Genomic DNA, 19,889 nt, shown 5'->3' with positions numbered 1-19,889 from the left:
CTAACACTCTCTTTATGGGCACATGGAGAGGAATTGTGCTTTTACTGTATGTGGTGGTTATGTTTCAAGGGACGTGATTTCACTTGTAGCTTTGCCAAATTTGTGCAATAACAAGATTCTACTGTATTTCTATTTTAGCACCACAATCTCACGCACTGAAGTTTATTTGAAAAAAACACAAAAAAGAATGAATTTCAGCCAAATCCAGGTTATTTAGGGTGTAAGTTATAATCTAACATGAAGATTATCCCAACTGTTTGCTTCTCCATCTTTAGTGTTTCTCAACTTGTGTAGACATTACTGCTTAGGAGCGCATTCCTGAAGAGGAGTCACTGGGCTTGAAATAATTAAATTCTCATGAGCAACACTTCCTAAGTGCTTTTATATTTTGTGTGTGTGTGTGTGTGTGTGTGTGTGTTGGAGAGTGATAATTTGGAAGTATTAGTAATATTTTCTGATACCTATAAATTTAAATTACCAGAAACTCATGAGCATCTCTCCTTATTGTCCATTTAAAACAGATTATTAAGAGATTGCTGCATTTTATCCATCCTATACTTTTCAAAGCTAAGCTATTAAGGACAGGAAAAACCCATCTGTATACTATGAATAAGACAGCATATGTGGAGTACATGGGCAAACTCTGAGATAATTGTAGGAGTGATGGCTATAGAGATATCTCAGTCTTTGGGAAGACATATAAACCTTCTGGAAAGGTGAATAAAAGGGGAAAGATCATATTGTCCATAAGGAAATCTTAACTTGTGAGAGTAAAATTAGTGTGTGGAGACAAATCCTGAACTATCCATAGCTTTCTCATTTTCTCTTTGATGTCATTGTGACTTCCTAACTAAAAGGAAAAGAAAGTCAAGTTGAGGAGCCAAGTATTTGATCAATCTTTCAAGTTATTTGTCTATGTTATGTTAAACATCAGTATATTTGATTGAATCCTTAATTTGTATTTGGAATACTTACCTGAGGAGAAGTCTATGTTTAACTAGAAGAGATGGAAGCTGTTGGGCCTAGAGAAAAATTTAAAATTCAACCAATTGTACATTGGTCTTCACCTCACCAGTAATCCCAATTTCATCCTTTCAACTAAGTTTCAACTGAGTGTTGGGCCATGTGAACTATCTCTTTTTGATGACACAAAATACTATATGCACCAAGAACAATTCCAGTCTGGGGCTACTGGCTATAAAAAGGACTGATGGAGCCATTGCCTCCAATGGTGGGGGAAATCAGCCTGGCCTCTCACTTGGTACAGGGGAGACTAAACTGTTAGTCAGTAGCATGATTTGTTTTCAGTTTCCAGCTGGCTGCTTTGGTGCTGTTGTTGACACTGCCACACTTATCTTAGTGCTGGGTGGTTAACAGACTCACTTACCACCTCCGTTTCCACCCCCTTGTCAAGACCTTGGCTTAGTCTCCTAGGAACAGCTCCTTTTAACCCAACGGACAGGGAAGTGGATTGATAGCTGTTAAAAAAAAAAGAGTACATTTTAATGGAAAAATGAGGTATTTTCCATTGTGGTAAAGTGCCTTTTTTCAATCATAAAATTGCTCAAAAGGGGAAGCAAAAAGAGGAACATGTATTCATTTGTTTTAACTTGAGTTTGTAAAATGAGTTCTTGAGAAAACTAGCAGCCATCTATTTCGAAGAATGATGACTTCTTTTTTGACATCCAAATAATGCATCATTTCCAGAGTATAATTATCTCCATAATGATCTGAATTTGTAAATATCACTGTAGGAAAAACCAGGAGTCCTGTGTGGAGGCTCAACATGACAACATATGAGAGAGAGAGGGAATATCTGCATATGTGCCTATTCAAATGATAAGATCAGAGACTGTTAAGAGTAAGAAAACACCTCTCCTTTTTGTGACCAGTTAACTGATACTAAATGGATATTGTCCTTGCAGGGAAGTAGTGGAGAGATATTTTCAAATATGGCGTTTCTTAATAACCCCTGTAGTCCAGAATTGTGCATGGATGTTTATGTTGGAGCACATCCATGCAAGTGAATAGAATCAGACTTGTTATTCTCAGACTTGTTATTCAGGGAGCCCCTCATGTTACCCATACTTCCTAGTTGGGGAACTACTTTGACTACAGATTATTAATCACAACCGTTCCATGCACAGGGGAGAGCTAAGCTTTAGGCTAGAAAATGTTGAAAACCGCTGTCTAGAAGCCACCTACAACGTTCAACCACCAGCTTGCCACTAGCAATAGTAGAGAAAGCGGAAAGGAGGCAGACGTGGTTGCTGCCTGCTTGGAAATTATGGTACTAACAAGACTTCAAGTGAGGTAAGTGGTGGGGGGTGTGGTGTTTGTTATGCTCTCCCTGAAGTTCTGCTCCGAGCTCTCCTAGACTGGGCTGGAGACCATTTTTCTTTCTGTGCCAGCTATCCAGTGTGACAATGACTATGGTAATGTCGACAACAGCACCACAGCAACCATGCGGAAAGTGAGTGCCTTCCTTCCCCACGTGACCCTTTCTGCCTGGCAGATTTCACCTTCTTTTCCTTTTCCCCGCAGAGTCATCTCTGAGTGTGACTCTAAAGAGAGGGGAGCGAAGACTTTCTAGGTTGCTCATAGTAAGGAAACAGAGCAAGACACTCCTTTAAAAAGCTGGGAATGAGTGTAAATGGCATTAGGAATCTACTCATGAGTTGGGTGCTCCTGCTGTTAGTTCTCCAAGTTCGTGTGTAGAGAAATCTGAAGGAAGGCCAACTCATCAAGTGCACTGAAGATCAGCTTACTCTGAAAATGAACTTGTCACAGAGTAAGTAACATAGATTTTGTGCTTTCTATGTGCTAGATTCTTTTTCACCATCTATGTAAATCCAAACAACAACATTTCAATGAAGATATTGTTATCAAGGAGAATATAAGCAGAATGAGAGCAGGAACTTGGGTTCACTTGTATACACTGAGCACTTGGCACATTCGCTTTTTGAATGATTTAATAAATATATGAAGAAACAGAGATTAAATACTCTGCCAAAATCGCCCAGTTGGACAATGGCAGAACAGGGAATCCTGGTACTGTGAGGAGCTTTTATATTGTACTGGGAGCTGTGTTCCCCAGAATCCTCTTCCTTGTGTGGCCACAGGTTGAGGCACAAGAGAAATTTGTGTGAGATTTGGACAGTGGAAGTGCAGCAGCAGCCATTATGCTCAGAGGGTGGGCATCAGGGTGCCAGGTATGGCTATATCTCACACTTGCTATTGCCCACCTCCTGGCTCACCTTGTGCGTGTGGGGCAACAGCTGGGTCTGCAGCTTCTTCAGTTCCCAGCAGATCTCCTCCTCAAGGTTCTTGAGTCCTGGGCCAGGAGCCTTATGTAGCTTTGTAACAGACGGCAGCCAGCTTCTTCTACAGTTTATCTGTATTGTCGAGCTCTGAGGCCATGGGAGCCAGGCTTGGGTTCCAGGTTGTCCTTCACTTCCCTGCTTCATGCCTAGCTTTCTTCCCAACTGCTGACTTTGCTGACCTATAGTGACTTGAGGACCACTGCCAGATGCAGAAGCCTCCCATAGGCTTCTTCACCAGCTCCCACAATCATGTCTGGTTTAACCCCTATAATAAACCCTTTATTTTACCTCATGTATGGTGGTTCTGCTTCCCCCATCAAACCTTAGGTGTTACATTCTGTCAGACTCCAACCTTCTAGTACACTCACTCACTAGGAGAGTATGCGGGTGAGGGGACAAGCTGGCTTCAGTGGGATTCGAACCCTCTGGCTCCGGGAAACTAAGAACTTCCTCAATCAGATGCTCAGAGAACAAAGGTGGGGGATGTACTCGAAGCAAAACAAAAAATTAACAAGTCATTTCAATGTTTTCATTTAGCTTAATAGATGCAGAGCTAGTTATTTCATGGCTAATCCTGTTTTTAACATAAGCTAAAAATGAATGATGAAAAAATATTTCAGGGACAACTTGTGGACAATATAAAATGACATTTTTCTGATTTCCCAATCACTGCTTTCTTTGCAATATCTTAGTCATAGGCTGCCTTTACCTGCCAAACACCTGTATAGAAAGCAAAAGTGTTCTATTATTACCTAGATGAAACATCTGGAGGAGGGTATTTTTCCACTTTTCATTCATTTAGTGTCATATAGATCCAGACATCAACACATGTCTCTTTTCCCTTATGTTTTTTAAAAGTATTATTTTATTTTTCAGTGTGCTTTTTCTGGAAAACAATTTTGCAAGGTGAAAGCTATTCACATGAAGTGCTGAAATCTTGGCTGTAGAAAAAACTCAGTAAAACCAACCAACATTACCCTCACCCCAACTGCAACACTTCTGAGGTTTACCCTTTGCCATGCAGCCCAGTCCTTTTGCTGTGTGCTTGCACACTATGTACCCTGGGGCTTTCCTGGGTTTCTCTACCTTCTGCTTTTGGGGTAATATTGGTTTAACCACCAGAAGAACAACATTAGAAAGATTAAATTTTCCTACATGGGAGCAAGAGAGGCTTTATACAACCCATTGCTTCCTTGTATTTCCAGGAGCCTTCTCTGCTCCTTAAAGAATCCATCCTAAGCCCCAGACTTTCTGTACCTCTACTCTCTCTCCTTTTAATATGTACATTGTCTATGTTGGGTGAGAAAATATCCCCATAGATTGGCCTCCTGTGTTCTACGTGGATTAGGGCTACCAGATGAAATATGAGAAGCCCAACTAAATTTGAATTTCAGCTAAACAACAAATAATTGTTAGTATAAGTAGGTCCCAAATATAGCATGGGACATAGTTATACTAAGAAAAAGATTTGTTTCATAGTTGAAATTTAAATTTATCTAGACATCTTGCCTTTTCTTTGCTAAATCTGGCAACCTTAGTGTGGATGCTTCCTGCATCCCAAATTCCCTAGGGCTCCCACTTTCCCAATCCTGCACATTGACAGGACCACCAACAGTAAGCCAAGCTCTGGACAGTTTACCATATTCTCCTTGAGTAATGTATTTGCCTTCTAGCAATTTTGGATGGGTTCCTCAGTTCTGCCATGAAAATAAAACATTAACAGGGCTTGTGATAGAAACTTTATTTTCCTAACTGCTGTGGCTGCAGAGCGGAAGAGTTCGAATCATCCTACAAGCAGCAACTATCTTTCTGAAATGTAGTACTAGCTCATAGACTTAACGAACAGTTTGAACTCTCTCTGGGTTACACAGCTTTTCTTCTATTTCCTTCCTCTTCTCTTCAAAAGTAATGGCCTCCTCTGTTCAAATCCTAACTGGGTCTAACATTTGTGCCTCCAGATTTTGCAACTCAGAAGCGGCCATCTGACCAGTCCATGGATTGGAGAGTAGGTTCTTATTGCCCAGGTCATGCAATACCAACAGAGATTTGCAAGTAACTTGGGAAATAATGGTATGGAGGAGGATATGGATGAAGGTTTATAAATGCTTTTCGAAATGAGTTTGAAAAGAACAACTATCAGGCTTTTTTAAGTTCTAAAACTAACACATGTTCATTGTAGAAAAAAATGCAAACATACACAGCACAGAGAACACAAAAAAATCACTCATAAATGTGACATCCGGAGATAACCAATGTTAATATTTTTGGTGTATCTTTCTAATATTTTTCTATAAATATATGTATTGTTTGACCCAAAGTAGCATGCCACACAAAAAATACTCTGTGACAGTTTTTTTTGCTATTATTTAACAATGGGTTGTGGACACTTTTTCAGTGTCAAGTTTACCTGTATGTCAATTCTTAATGGTTTTTGGGTTGTAGATCTCATTCAAGAAAGTACTGAAAGGTTTGAAGTCTTCTTCTAGGAAACATACTTATACAGGTACCCAGAGAATTTCAGGTAAAATATCAGACTCTTAAAATGCCCCTGTAGATCCCACAGGTCAAGAGATACAACACGAATGACAAACATTAATGTACAACTGAAATTTCACAAGACTGTAACCTATCATTAACTCAATAAAAAAAAAGAGATCCTGTTCTAAAACATCACGACGGATTTTAATCAGTACCTGCGCATGTGACATTTTGAGGCTCCCTATAAAAATTTATCTTGTATAAACTAATGGGGCAATTAGACATATGCTGCTTTGGGATCTCAGGTAGTAAGACTTTTGCTTTTGTTTTTGATTTCTTAGAATCTAGGTTTAGGTCATGGTAAAGAGGAACCATTAGCAAATTTGCAGTTTGCCCTCCTGTTTACATGTCACTTCTGAAGATTATTGAGCTGATGGGTCTTCCCTTGGTTACGAGCCAACAGTAGTCACGAGCGAGAAACTTTGGATTTCACAAGAACTCTGTCACAAGTCTTGCGTTTCCTGTAGGAAAGCTGAATTTGCCAGCACGCTCACTTATGAGTAGGACTAGAACTCTGCTCTCAGCAGAAGACTTTTGCTGAAGATAAAAATGAATTCTCAGTAGAAATACAAAATTAATTCATGACTCTCTAAATCCTAAAGATGTTTTTTGGCTATTTGTCTTCTCTGCGTAACTTTCAGTCTATTTCTATGGTTAGAAAGGAGATGAAGCAACCTGGGAATGAACAAGAAGATATAGTCCTCTAAGTGAAGATTCTTTGGTCCTACTGTCCCCTCTGCAGGTCTGGCCTGGGACAGGACTGTGTCGGCATCTCCACAGAGCAGATGCAGCAGGGCTGCTAAAATATTATTATTATTGTTATTATTAACTACAGTGATTACAGGTGCTATTTATTGAGCACATATTATACCTGGGCCATTGGACTAAGTGCTTTACCTGAATTACTTTAAATTCTCACCACTCTGAAAAGCAGGTATCATTTTTCTCTTACGTGTAAGAAGCAGAGCAGCTGAGCAGTGAGGGGCACAGACTTTGACACTCCACAATCTGGATTTGCATTTATTGGCCTCGTGTCCTCGGGCAAGTCACTTTTGCCCCCTCATGACTCATTTCTCTCATATGTAAAATGGGGGGTAAAATAGGGATGTGAACCCGAGTCAGCCAGACTTTCCATCCTACAGATCCTGCAAAGTCAGAGATATGGTCTCCTTGCTCTTAAAGCTGTGGAAACATTTTGTGCAAATAGAAAGGCAGCCAAGTATGTTGGAAACAGCCTGAAATAGGGAATAACAGGACAAAGGTTTGAGTCTTGGCTTAGCTACTAATTAGGGATGTGACCTTTGCCATTTGGCCTAATCTTTCTGAGCCTCCATATCCTCATCTGGAAAAGGTCGTGTGGTGCTCGTGTCGCCCCTCTGGCAGGCCTGTTGAGGCTATTAAATGAGATAACGTAGGTAAAGTTGCTTACACAGTGAGCAATGATTATGCTTTTTGTTGCTGCCATTTCTGACTACACTGTGGACTCTTGGTAGAGAAGGAATATTTTTTAAGTTTGACTCTGTACCAGACCCTGTGTTACGTTTGGCATAAATATCATCTTATACAATCCTTTGATAACTCTGGGCCTAGGGAGGGTCAGAACTTTTCCAAAGGTACCATGATTAGCCATGGAGTGGGAGATTATGAGGCTGTCAGTAAGCCCTATTGTGTACCTATGAAACAGCTCTGAATTACAACAACTCTAGTAAACATTATTTTCATATTTTGGAATCTCCAAAAACTGGGGTTTATCTAAGAACTGATATGAATAAGTTTTAAGAATACCATAACATTTTATTTTGCATAAATTTTTCTTGTCATGTGTGCACACGTTTATATGATAAAAAAATCCACATCAAGTAAGTCTAAAAGAGCTTTTTCAATGAGTGTGAAATAGAAATTATAAGTGATAAGAAAACAAAGAGATATAGTTTGGCAGTATTTTTCTTTCTTTTGGATACAAAAAATAAGGGTTAATCTTACAATGGACATTGTGTTATTAAATGATGTTACTATTTAATAAGTGTCTATAAATGTGAGATGCTTTGCATACATGATCTCTAACCTACTCAAGTTAAATAGATAATCTTATGACTGTTCATATTTTACAGATGAGGAAACTTGAGATTGGGAAGTGGTAAAACTTGCCCAAAGCCACACAACTAGTACAAAGACCTAGAAATAAGACCAGATCCACCTGGCTACTGAACCTCTGCACTTTTCACTACACCGTATTTCTTTTTGCTTCCAGAGGGAATATAAATTTGGTAAAGTAGCCAGAAGTACTGACTTATTTTGTATGCGGCCCCACGTTAACCCATGACCACATCTAAAACCAAAACTTGGTATCTGAGACCTGGTATCTGTGATATATTTGGACAACTGGACAAAATATTTTGGCTGGGAATTCAAGATCTCATTTGTGGGTCCTATATTTCCTCAAAAATTCTCACCCTTAACTGTAAAGAGGAAGCCACAGGATTTTCTTGAAGGAGACAGGGAAGCCGTGCTGCTAGCAGATGGAAGAGGTAGAAGCTGTATGGCAGCTAAAGGCATGAACAGAGGTGGCTCCTGGACCCTCCAGCCCTTTATTCCATGGCTGAAGCCATTGTTACTCCCAGGCCTTCATAGTTTGTGAGGTTGCAAAGGGCAGAAGCCTTTCACATCATGAGGGCCCTATGTCAATCTGGAGTTCACCACAGAACTGTTTGTATAAACAGGAGATTTCTGAAGGGTGTGGTGACTCTCACCACCATAGCGGGCCAGTAGTGTTGTTGGTCCAGACTCAAGAACTCTGGGAAGGTGGTTGCAGGCCACATTCATTCTACAAACAGGTAGTGAAAGTCAACTATGCGTTGGGTGGTGGGCATGTAGAAGACAAGTGTGAGGCAGCCTTGCCCTCAAAGTGCCCACATCTAAAGGGAGAGGGGAGAGAGAGCTCAGATACAGAGTTACCAGAGAATGCAGCACAGGAGGTGGGTGAAGGAGAGAATAATTCTCTCTGAGGCTGCTCAAAGTCAAAGTCATTGAGTAAGGCTAGATTTTGGATGTGAACACAAGAACTGAATTTTGGTTAAACCTATTTTTGTAATATTTGAAATCACATCGCCATTAACAGCACTCATTCACCCACACACATTGATTGGAAAGAAATATGACACAGTTCCTGGCTGCAAGTAATTGCGATCTGGTAGGAATTAATAATTCCTCAAATAATGCCTTGAGAGTAAAAGAGGCAGCTCAGGAAAGCCTACTTCCTGAGTCAGTTCTTAACTAAATTGTGTAGGTAACCTTGATTCCTCACCCCAACTAGCCATTTCTCTCCCTCCCCTCATCTTCTTTTTACAACTTGCCGTTTCCACTTCCCAGGCTGCAGATGTTTGCTTTCAACAACGTGAGGGGTGCTCTGAAAGAGAGCTACGCGGTATGATGGGAACATTATACAAGGGGATTCTTGGGACCCCAAAGCCTCAGGAATACAGAGAATAATTTTCTGATAGAAGGATGTCTGGAACTGTGACAGGAGGCTGGAAGAGATACTTGGTGGCAAGTTCTTGCTTACTGTCCGCCACAACACACAATACAGGAAGTGGCTACCTACTTTTCCCTAAATTTGTTGGGCTTTGACTTGAGTCTGGAAAAAAATTGTGCTTTACTTACTACCTTTCAGACATGTTTAGACTAACTTGTCATATTCGGACCCAGGCAAGAGGCAAGACAGGCCTCGCCTTTCCCTGCATAAGCCCATAGCAGACTTTGAAGATTGGTCACTGTCCCTTTTCCTGCCCTTCATGAAGAGGGTAGGAGGAGAACAAGGCTGCATAGTAATTATAACCATCTGGTGGTTGCTTTATGATTTGCTCATGTTGAAGTTCTTGGGAAGCTTTCCATCAGTCTCAGTTAATATCTTTCAAATTATGTTTGCCTTGACATTTGCCCTGGGCCCTCCAGCTTTGCATTACGCCTTCTGGAGTTATCCCATACATCCGGGGCTTGGCGAGATATTCCTTCAGGAGGCTGGGATCTCTGCCACTGCTGCTCTGTCGAGGGCGAAAGGCAGCCAGCAGTTCCAAGAGGCTGGGAGGAAGCTGCTCATATATGGAGAAGAGAATGTGGACATTATTTTGCCATCTACTTTGGCTTGCTTTTACTTGAGTTCCATGAAGAATATGCCAGTAGTGATCTTCATGGCTCTAAGGGCTGTCTTCTGGATTAGAGACATGGCTGATAGTTGGGTCAATAATGGAAGCCTGTTGGTTGTGAGAAAAAATCGTTTGATTAGCAACACAACTAGCCTACCTGTAATAATCTGCCCACGAACTTCAGTCCTAAAAAAGAAAGAATAGGCCTGAAATGAGGGAGAAGCATCTGAACTAAGAATACTGATAGCTTTCATTCAACAGGAGGTATTTTGTTTTGTTGTTATTTGAGCAACTCTAAAATGATGAGGGAAGTGGCATATATGACATTGTCTCCTATGAGGAGAAGGTAAGTTGGGTTTAGTTGGGAGGTAAGATGCATAACAAAACCTTTACATAAAATTATAAGAAGTATGGAAAATGAAGCATATGCTCTAAGTAATTTACAAAGATGTCTCCTGAAGGAGTCTTTTCATTTCCGTTTGGTATCATTTTTAAAAAGTGGCATGGTTTTGGGTAAGTTTTACTTACTTCTTTGTGTTTTTGTGTATTTTCTAGAGAAAAATTATTTAAAAAAATTAATAATCAACTGATTTTAAAATCAATCCAATTTAAAAATAGTTATATAAGCAGTACTCCATCTAGTGCAAAAATGGCCCTTTCTAATAGATTTGAGAAGGAATAGAATGCCATGGGCTTATGATGCTGGGAAGGTGTGCCATGATGGTTCTGCAGTGGGTTCTTAAAGGAAGAACAGATGAAAATCATTGGAAAAGGGGTTTGAGGAGGGAAAACGGATGGGCAAAGAGAGGATTGAGATCTAACTGCTGCTCTCCAATCACCACCAACCCATAGCGGGTTTTTTTAATGGTTGTATTAAAAACAAGTGTCCTTTTTTTCAGGTGAGAAATGAGAGAAAGAAAGAAAATCTTGAGGTTGGAGGATAAACAAGCCCACATTCTTGTGGGTGAAAAAATACACAAAAAAATCACTTTCCTGGAACAAGAGATTTTTGAAATTAATTCTTGGTCACACTGAGGGAAATCTTGTGAAACTAAACCTGCCCTGGTAGCAAAGCTGACCTCTGAGGAATCCTAGAAGCAATAATGTGCAGGTTTGCCACAGGCACTGCTTCTTGCCCCTTTCTAAATTCGGTGTTCTTGAGTTTTGATGATAAACTTCAGGGCCTTTGGAGTTTATATAATAAATGTCCTTTCCAGGACTTGGTACATAGGATTACACTGATGGCAAGAGGTCAGATGTCTCTTCTAGGAGTTGGTGTTAATACAACACCAGGTATATTAGTTAGGGTTCACCAGAGACACAGAAACAATAGGAAATATATACACACACATATACACACACATATATGTATCCTATTAGATATATATTTACATATAAATTATTCGTTAATATAAATAATATCAATTATATATTTATTAAATATATATTACATGTCTTCATTTATTTGAAAGAATTGGCTCTTGTGATTGTTGGGGCTGGCAAGTCTGAAATTTGCAGAGCAGGCTGACAGGTGGAGACCCAGAGAAGAGTTGATGTGGCAGTCTTGAGTCTGAAGGCAGTCTGGAGAGAGTCTCTTCCTGTTCTGGGGAGCTCAGTCTTTTAATGCCTTCAATTGTTAAATAAGGCTCACCCACATTATGGAGAGTAATCAAACCTTACTGATTTAAATATTAATCACATCTAAAAAGTGCCTTCACAACAAAATCTAGACTGATGTTTGACCCAGCAACTGAGCATTAAAGCCTAGCCAGCTGGATAAATAAAATGAACCATCACACTAGGCAACGATAGGTCAGTTCTCCCCTCCTGAAGATGCAGTCCTTTTCACACAGATTTTTAGAATGCAAACATCACTTTCCTAGTCTTTGGTTTTCAGATGGTAGAGGGGGAGCATTTGGGGGAGCAGTGGAGGTTTCCTCACTTTGTGTCTGCAGCCTCCTCTGTACTAGTGATTGAGGCTCCGGTCCACTCTCCCTCCTTCTGTCTCCTCTTCTGAAGTCTAGTAGAGAAGTTCGGGAGCTCCTCTTCCTCACGGAGTTTTGATAGGGCCATATCTGTTCATGCTACCACAGATGATGAGAAATAGCCCACAGGCTAATGACATGGCGGCATTTGATTCCATCCCCTATGGCCTGATTGGCTTAGTTCTGTCGCCTGGCCTTGGATGGAGGCAGAGTGCAGAGGAACATTGGCAAAATAGGCCACTCCCATCCTTCTTTTTCTCTCCTTTTGCTGCTGAGGAAACTCCCAGGGCTGCTAGATGTATGGAGCGCACCTTCAAGGGGTGCAAACGGGAAACTGCTGGACTCTTCATGCCCCCTCCGCTGCCCAGTCAAACCTGTCCCAGAGCTAGTTTACTTTGCCAAATCCCATGGCTTTTCCAGTCATTCTGTAGTAGGAAGGGGAGATTGTGGTAGGCTTTTCCTTGATTTCTCCATCTTGTACAGCTTTTTCTTATCCCTGCCTGTTGTGGTTTCAGATTCTTCCCATGATTGGAGCTTCAGGTGAATGAGAGGTGAAAAGGACTTACTTACGTGGGATGGTACTGTGTGGATTTGGCTTTGGTGTTCCTGGGCTTGGTGGATAAGCCAAATAGATGCAATTTTAGACATTAATTATTTATTTGCTATTAGTGTAGTGGAGGATTTAAGTCTCATGCATTCCTGCCAGCTCTTCCCTCCCCCGTTCTTCATAATTATGTTCAATTTTTGGTTAACATAATTTTGGCTAACAAAACCATGTTTATGTAATATTGTTCACTGCTGGGTCAAGTAGTCTGCTATAAGTTTTTCGTTTTTTAATTATCTCCCACTCCCAGTCACCAACTTGGAGTTAAAAGGCAGCTGTTTTTTAATTTACTCTCATGTCTATCTATCTATCTATCTATCTATCTATCTATCTATCTATCTATCTATCTATTTACCTATCTATCTATTACAACTTTCGTTGTCTTCTTTTATTTTTTTTAAAGATTGGCACCTGTGCTAACAACTGTTGCCCATCTTTTTTTCTGTCGTTCTTTTCTCCAAAGCCCCCCCAGAACATAGTTGTATATTCTAGTTGTGAGTGCCTTTGGTTGTGCTATGTGGGACGCAGCCTCAGCATGGCCTGATGAGTGGTGCCATGTCTGTGCCCAGGATCCGAACCAGTAAAAGCCTGGGCCGCCAAAGCAGAGCACGTGAACTTAACCACTCGGCCACGGGGCCGGCGCCTACAATTTTGTTCTTAAATGCTCCAACAGGTCTATTGAACTCCTATAAAAAATTTGTACAAACACTCAAATTTATTAATGAATTAATGTATCAATTTTCTATTTTTTTTCCCCTGGAGACCTCCCTCCCACAGCCCTCATTCTCCCACTCCATTGGAGACTGGCTTCCCTCTGTGCCTGTCACACAGCTGACATCATGGGACTCCTTCTGCCATCATCCCAACAATTCCTTTTACTTCTTGCCTGTCTTAGATACTCTGCTTCTTAGAGTATATGACATCTCCTTCCTGGTTTCTTCCTTCGTTTGTTTGTTTGTTTCTTTGGATAGCATCTTCCATCAGGGTGCCTATCAAATATGTTTTTCAACATCAATTCTACCCCTCCTTTTTAAAAAAAATTATTTACCTAGACACATCATTTTTGATTGAAATTCCCTCAGATTCTGAAGGCAATGCTTTCTGTCTTGTCTTCTGGTATTCTGAGTTGCTATTAAGAAGTCAGATATCAATCTAATTCCCAATACAATAGCTCCCAAGAACCACTGTCTACTCATTGGAAACTTTTAGGATCTTCTCTTTTTCCCTGTTGTTCTAAAATTTCACGTTGATATTCTTGGGTGGTCACTTTTCATTCATTTATTGGGCTCTTTGTGAGCCTTTCAATCTGGATCTTCAGTACTGCAGTTTGGGGACATTTCCCCCATATTATTTCTTTGCTAATTTAGTCCATCATAGTTTCTCTATTCTCTTTGAAACTCCTACTAGTTGGATGTTGAGACTCCTGAATTAATTTTCTAGTTGTTTTATCTTTTATACCCTGCTTTATGTCTTTCTATCTTTTGGTTTTCATCTTGGAGAATTTCTTTACTTTGTTACCCTATTTTTCTATTGAATATTCTTCTGTTTCTGCAGTGATATATATATTTTTTAATTTCAAGAGCTCTTTTTCTTTGAATATTCCTTTTCACATAGTATCTTGCTTTTGTTCTATGAGCACAATGTCTCTTCTTATCTCTCTGAGATATTAATAATAGTTTTTAAGGCTTTTTTTTTCTGCCTCCTGCATTCTTACATTTCTTGAATTCAGGCTGCAGAGTCAGTTCAGGTCTTCTCCATGTGCATTTGTTCTGGGCCTGGGACAAATGTGTAATGATTACTCACAGCATATTTTCATGGAAGATCAATGGAACACAAAAGAACAGGCTCTACAAGCACATTTAAGGGATTACCTATATCACATCTCCTCATGTTCCATTGGCCAAAGCAAGTGATGTGGCTAAGCCCAAAGCCAAGCGAGTGGGGAAACAGTATCTGTCCAAGGCAGCTAGTTTGTTGAACAAACAATAACACACACATGCAGACACACGCACACACACACATTCACACATAAGCACAAGTCATAAAGAGTTTATACCTATAAGCCTTTAGCTTTAGAGATTGAATATGTTTTGTTTGGCAGATTTGGGCCATAACTATTGCTTACATGGTTCATAAAAGGACAAGAGAGAGTAACAAATTTCTGCATTTAAATTTTCATGATGGTAATGGTGAGGGTTATTTCTTATGGAAGTTCAGAAAACGGTGCAACTGGGCTTCCCTTCTCATTGTTCATCAAGAATTCATGACTCCATTTGCTTTCCGAAAACAATTTCTCTTAAGTTGGATTCTGATCTACTATTATATCTTTGTGTCCATTGAATTGACTAAAGAATCATTTCCATTATTTGAGCAGTACTATTTTCCTTCAACAAACATGTAGTAGAGCCAATGAACACACACATTTATGGGAAGAAACCCTTCTAGGGCTATTGTAGGTGGCATGGTGGATGAATACCTAGCCAGCTGCTTGCCTCTGGAGGTCTCATTGGAAAGCTTGGCTCGGCTCACTAGTGGAAATATGTCTAGTGGTCTCATCTTCTCAGACGTCTGTTCACTTCACTAAACCACTGCATGTCTTGGCACAGTGTCCTAGCTTCTCGGGAGAGGCCCCCAGAATGGTATGAGATAAATTCTGTATGTCAGCAATGAGGTGTGTGAGGAAGCTTTCATGGTGTCTATCTACATCAATTTTTCAGAAAAGAGCGTATGAAGTCCCATTTCCTTTGATTTTATGAAGTCTTGATTGAAATAGGGCATTCTATCTCATCTTGGAATAAAGATTCCAGAATTAGATGGCTCATATTTTGGACTCTACCTAAGAAGCATAAAACTTATTAAGTTAAAAGAACATCTTCAACACCTCTCATTTAACAGAGATAGTTTTGTATTTATGTGGTATATGTGTGCTTGTATGGTGAGTAGACCTTGATCCCTTGTGGCAAAGCTCCAGGAACACAGAAAACACACACACACACACACATACACTCTCACACTGTGGGATAAAGGAACATACCAGAGTTTATGAGCATTGGGATTTAATTCTGGGAAGCCTTGTCTTTTGGCATCTGCCAATATATCCTCTGGAATTTATTATGTGCCCGCAATGTCTCTCCAACCAGCCATTCTTCCCTATTTCCACAGTCACTAGCTTAATTTCAGCCCTTGTCATCTCACACCTGTATTATAAAAACAGCTTAGTCCCTTGTCTCTCTGGATCCAATCTTCCTCAATTTCAACTCACATCTTTGACTGAAGGAATAAAACTCCAAGACATTACTCTTATCATGTCACCCCCTCCTCCACCTCTGTTAAAGAACTCCATCACTTATTCACTCAAAAGAAGTTATTGTCCTTGCATCATTTTGCTAAGCCCTTGAGGGAGAAGTTGACCCAAGCATATTTGATCATTAGAATCACATTGGAAGATATTAAGAAATTCAGATTTCTGGCTCCCTTCTATTGATGGGACTAAGGGAGCCACACTTAAAAAACATTTTATTGACGTATAATGCATGTATAAAAACCTACACATATCATGACAACTTGGATATTTTCATCATGAATAGTCCTTTGCATCCAGCATCCAGATCAAGAAATGAAAAGTTAACAGCAAAAAAGTGGCCACTATTTTGACTTCTGGAAGGAATCTATATATTTTTGTTAGCTTCCCAGGTTATTATCTTGGTTTTGGGGGCAACTCATTGTTTTATAAGAGTTAACGAGGAATGACTTGCGATATTTAAGTTATTTGCTGGTTCTTTAGTATACATATACATATATATATAGAGATGCACACACACACACACACACACATATAGTTTTTACCCAACTAAGTAGTAGGCTTCAAAGATCAATAATTCCCCTTTCATTTATTTTACATTCATTCCACTAGTCTTTTCCTGTAACATACTACTTCAAAATGTTCTTGTTTTTGTTGACTTATTTGAGACATACTGCCTGTAATTATTGTAAATTACTTCCAAATACAGGATTTATATGTCTTTTCTTATGCACAGTGGATACTTGATTCATGTTTAACAAATTGAATTATTTCGCCTTTTCTTCTCTACATCCCAATAAGTAAGTGAGGAAAGGAAATCACAGAGAGAGGACTGACATGGTTGTGAATTAGGGACAGTCGGGTCTCATTCAGGGACCCGTGAATCCAAGGCTAAGCCTCCTGGCACTTGGTTTTGCTCCCCACATTTTGAGGCTGTATTAACATCCCCTGGAAATGTTTTTTAAAAGTAAAAGAAAAATGACATCTAATACAGTGCTGTGCACATTGTATGCAACCAATTCAAATTTACCGAATTGAGTATATTTTAGAAAACTAATTAAAATGATGCCAACACCTTGTCTCTAACTATTAAGAACCCCACACACAGTTCTCTGCATAGTGTTTTATTAACTGAAAGGTGTGACCCAAGAAGATTATTGCTTCAAGTGATAACTACCCTTTACCACCTAACTGGTTTTTCAACTCAATTTGCTATTACTGTGCGTTCACGTGATGAAAGTAATTTGTTTATAGGCGTTTCTTCTTTCTGGAGTCTTAGGAAGGTGGTTGATTCTTCTCTGAGACATTATAACTTTGCAATCAGGAACTGTGTATAAAATGAATAACTGTTGGCCAAAATACAGAAGTCATATTTCTAGCTGTCTCTGTTATGTAAACACAAATAAGGAATACTTTTCTAAAAATCTTGTGGCAGGTACCTTTTTATATAATACTAAGAGTACTGTTCAAGTTCAGGTGTTTACAAGAGCTAAGTACAAGATATGGTCCCTATTATGAAGGAACTTAAGAAGACGCCTTGATGAGGCAATGGAAGATGAATGATGAGTGACATGGTCTAAGGGGCCAGAGACTGGAAAGATCATCTCAGCAGCTTCAAGGGGAAGATGATACTTGAAATGGATCTCGAAGGATGGTGAAGCATTTGACAGGTGGTGATTGGGGCAGAAATAAAGGCAAGGATGTGGGAAAATGCAGGGAAATTTCGGTGGAGAGCATGGCTGGAGCAGAAGACCCAAATGGAGCCCTCAGGGTAGGTAAATCTGATGAGGTAGGTAGGTTGCAGATTGCAGAGAGTATGGAATGCTGGACCACAAACTTAGGAAGTTAGTGTCACCGTAGCCAGATATGAAATAATAAGGATTTGAATTAAGATATAGCGATGAAAATCGAGAGAAGTTTATTTACTGTAGAGAGACTGATTTGGAAAAATTTCAGCAAGTTGGTGATTGCGACACAGTGGGTGAGGGAGATGGAGTATCAAAGATGGCTAGGTTTTGAGTCTGAGTGACTCGTACAATCAAGGTGCCATGAACAAAAACCTCTCCATTTTTTCTTTGTCAGCCACATTTCTAGGAAAAGCTATCTATACTCATTGTGTTGCCTTTCTCAGATCACTGCTTCATCTGCTGGCATCTGCCCTGTCTGTTTACTGACTCTTATCCAAGCCACCAACAATGCCTTTCAGTCTGCCACATCCAGTGGGAACGTTTTAGTTTTCAGGCTTCGATCTCTTCACTGGTTTTGCACTTTCCACCATTTCATTTGTGAAACTCTCTGTGCCCCTGGTTTTTTAGGATTCCCTTTTCAGCATGAAAAACATTTTAGAAAGAACAGAAAATCTGCCTAGGAATCAGAGATCTTTAGCATGATAACAGAGCCAAGCACAGTGCATAATACCATGTAAACTATCTTCTGTCTAATGCATTACTGCAAAGAGGTCCTTGCTCTTTTCTTTCTTTATATGAAAAATGAGGATGGCAACTCTAACCTTGATTTTGCAGATATGACGATGTCTAATTAATGAATTGCCCTAAAGAAAGATCAGAATATATGAGGTGCCAAATAATACTCTGCAAGTGGCGAAGATTAAATTTGACCAAGTGATTTATTAGACTAGTCTAACAAGTGATATCATTGGCTCAAGGGAGTAGAATTGGATTGGTTTATAAGATCACTTGAACTTTGAGCCATTGAGTTGTGGATATTTATTGTTGTTTTAACTGCAGGGACCCAGTGTGGCTTTTAGATTTTCAAACTTTGGAATGTGACATTTATGAGGACTGCAACTCCATCAAAAGTGATTGAAGCTATTAAACTATTGTGGTTAAAGGAGTGAAAGTAAATAGATGTTACCCTCTGTTGGTTTTATTGAGCTGCAGTTTTGTTTACAAATTTGATGTTAAGCACAGCCCATGTTTATTATCTCCTCTAATGATGGCTATATCACATTTTCTCATTTTGCAAGTCAGAACACTTTTCCCACTGCAACCATATTAAACTCCATGTGGGACTTCAAGCCCAGCTGCAGTCTTTCTCTCTGTTTCTGCTGCCACCAACAGCAATAAAAATACTGCTGTCAGGTTAGGGTTGGAGGTCTTAGTGTTATCCGAAGTGGCAGAAAATCTCTCTCTTTCTCTCTCTTTTCAAAGCAAAGGGAGAGGCATGGTGATCAGAGGAGATAAACTTGTGTCTGGTTGCTCTAATAAATAAGCAACCCCAGGAACCACTGAGCAGTGGGACAACCAACCAAAGAACAATTTTAGGAACTGTTTGAGAAATACACTTCCTCTTACAAATCATTTGGCTTCAGTCTTATGCCTAGGTTTTGAAGATTTAATTTCGGTATATAAGGACGTCCTTCTAATTATCACAAGGGACAATTAGAACTGCCTCAGGATAAAATGTATTTACAAATCACCCAATTTTTCAAATAAATATAAGCCTCATGGAAGCTTGTTGTTGTTGTTTTTTCTGGTATGTGTGAAAAGCACTCAGATAAAATGCACCCAAATTCCGTACATGGGCCAGGAGGTAGGAGATGGAGACAAGCTCTTTGCAGTCAGCTGGGAACTGAAACATGGCAGCGCAGTATGGAATTTGTTCTATGGGTCACAGGACTTTTTCAGCTTTTTCTTTCATTTCAGCTGATTAGTCACAGTTTTAGTACACTGTGCTTCCCAACTCTTTGACGTACTAGAATGCTTCAGTTTTTGATACCTACCAATATTTACCATTAAGTCATATTGGATTTGCAGGTTTGTTATAGAATTAGTCAAAGTATATGTTAAACTCATTACACAGTGAATGGTACGTAGGAGGTGCTCAATATTTTTCTAGATTTCTTGAGATATAATTGACAAATAAAAATTGTACATATTTAAGGTATACAATGTGATGTTTTAATATACCTGTACATTGTGAAATGATTATCACAATCAGACTAATTAACATATCTATCACCTCACATAGTTACCT

General features: G+C 39.6%; 1 long non-coding RNA gene across 4 annotated transcripts in view; it reads left to right on the top strand.

Annotated features, from left to right (window-relative positions):
• LOC106830450 (uncharacterized) overlaps positions 1-19,889 on the top strand; it is a 118,020-nt gene that overhangs the window by 78,038 nt on the left and 20,093 nt on the right. Inside the window, exon 1 of one of the 4 annotated variants that reach the window (XR_006522341.2) lies at positions 2,543-2,791. The exons of the other annotated variants lie outside the window; for them this stretch is intronic. This is a non-coding gene — a long non-coding RNA (uncharacterized lncRNA). Of the gene's footprint in view, positions 1-2,542; positions 2,792-19,889 lie in introns of those variants that run through there. 4 annotated transcript variants of the gene reach the window in all.

Source organism: Equus asinus, chromosome 30, assembly GCF_041296235.1.
Source record: "Equus asinus isolate D_3611 breed Donkey chromosome 30, EquAss-T2T_v2, whole genome shotgun sequence".
NCBI lineage: Eukaryota > Metazoa > Chordata > Mammalia > Perissodactyla > Equidae > Equus > Equus asinus.
The sequence above is the reverse complement of the archived record's forward strand: the minus strand, read 5'-3'. Positions and strand labels throughout refer to the sequence as shown.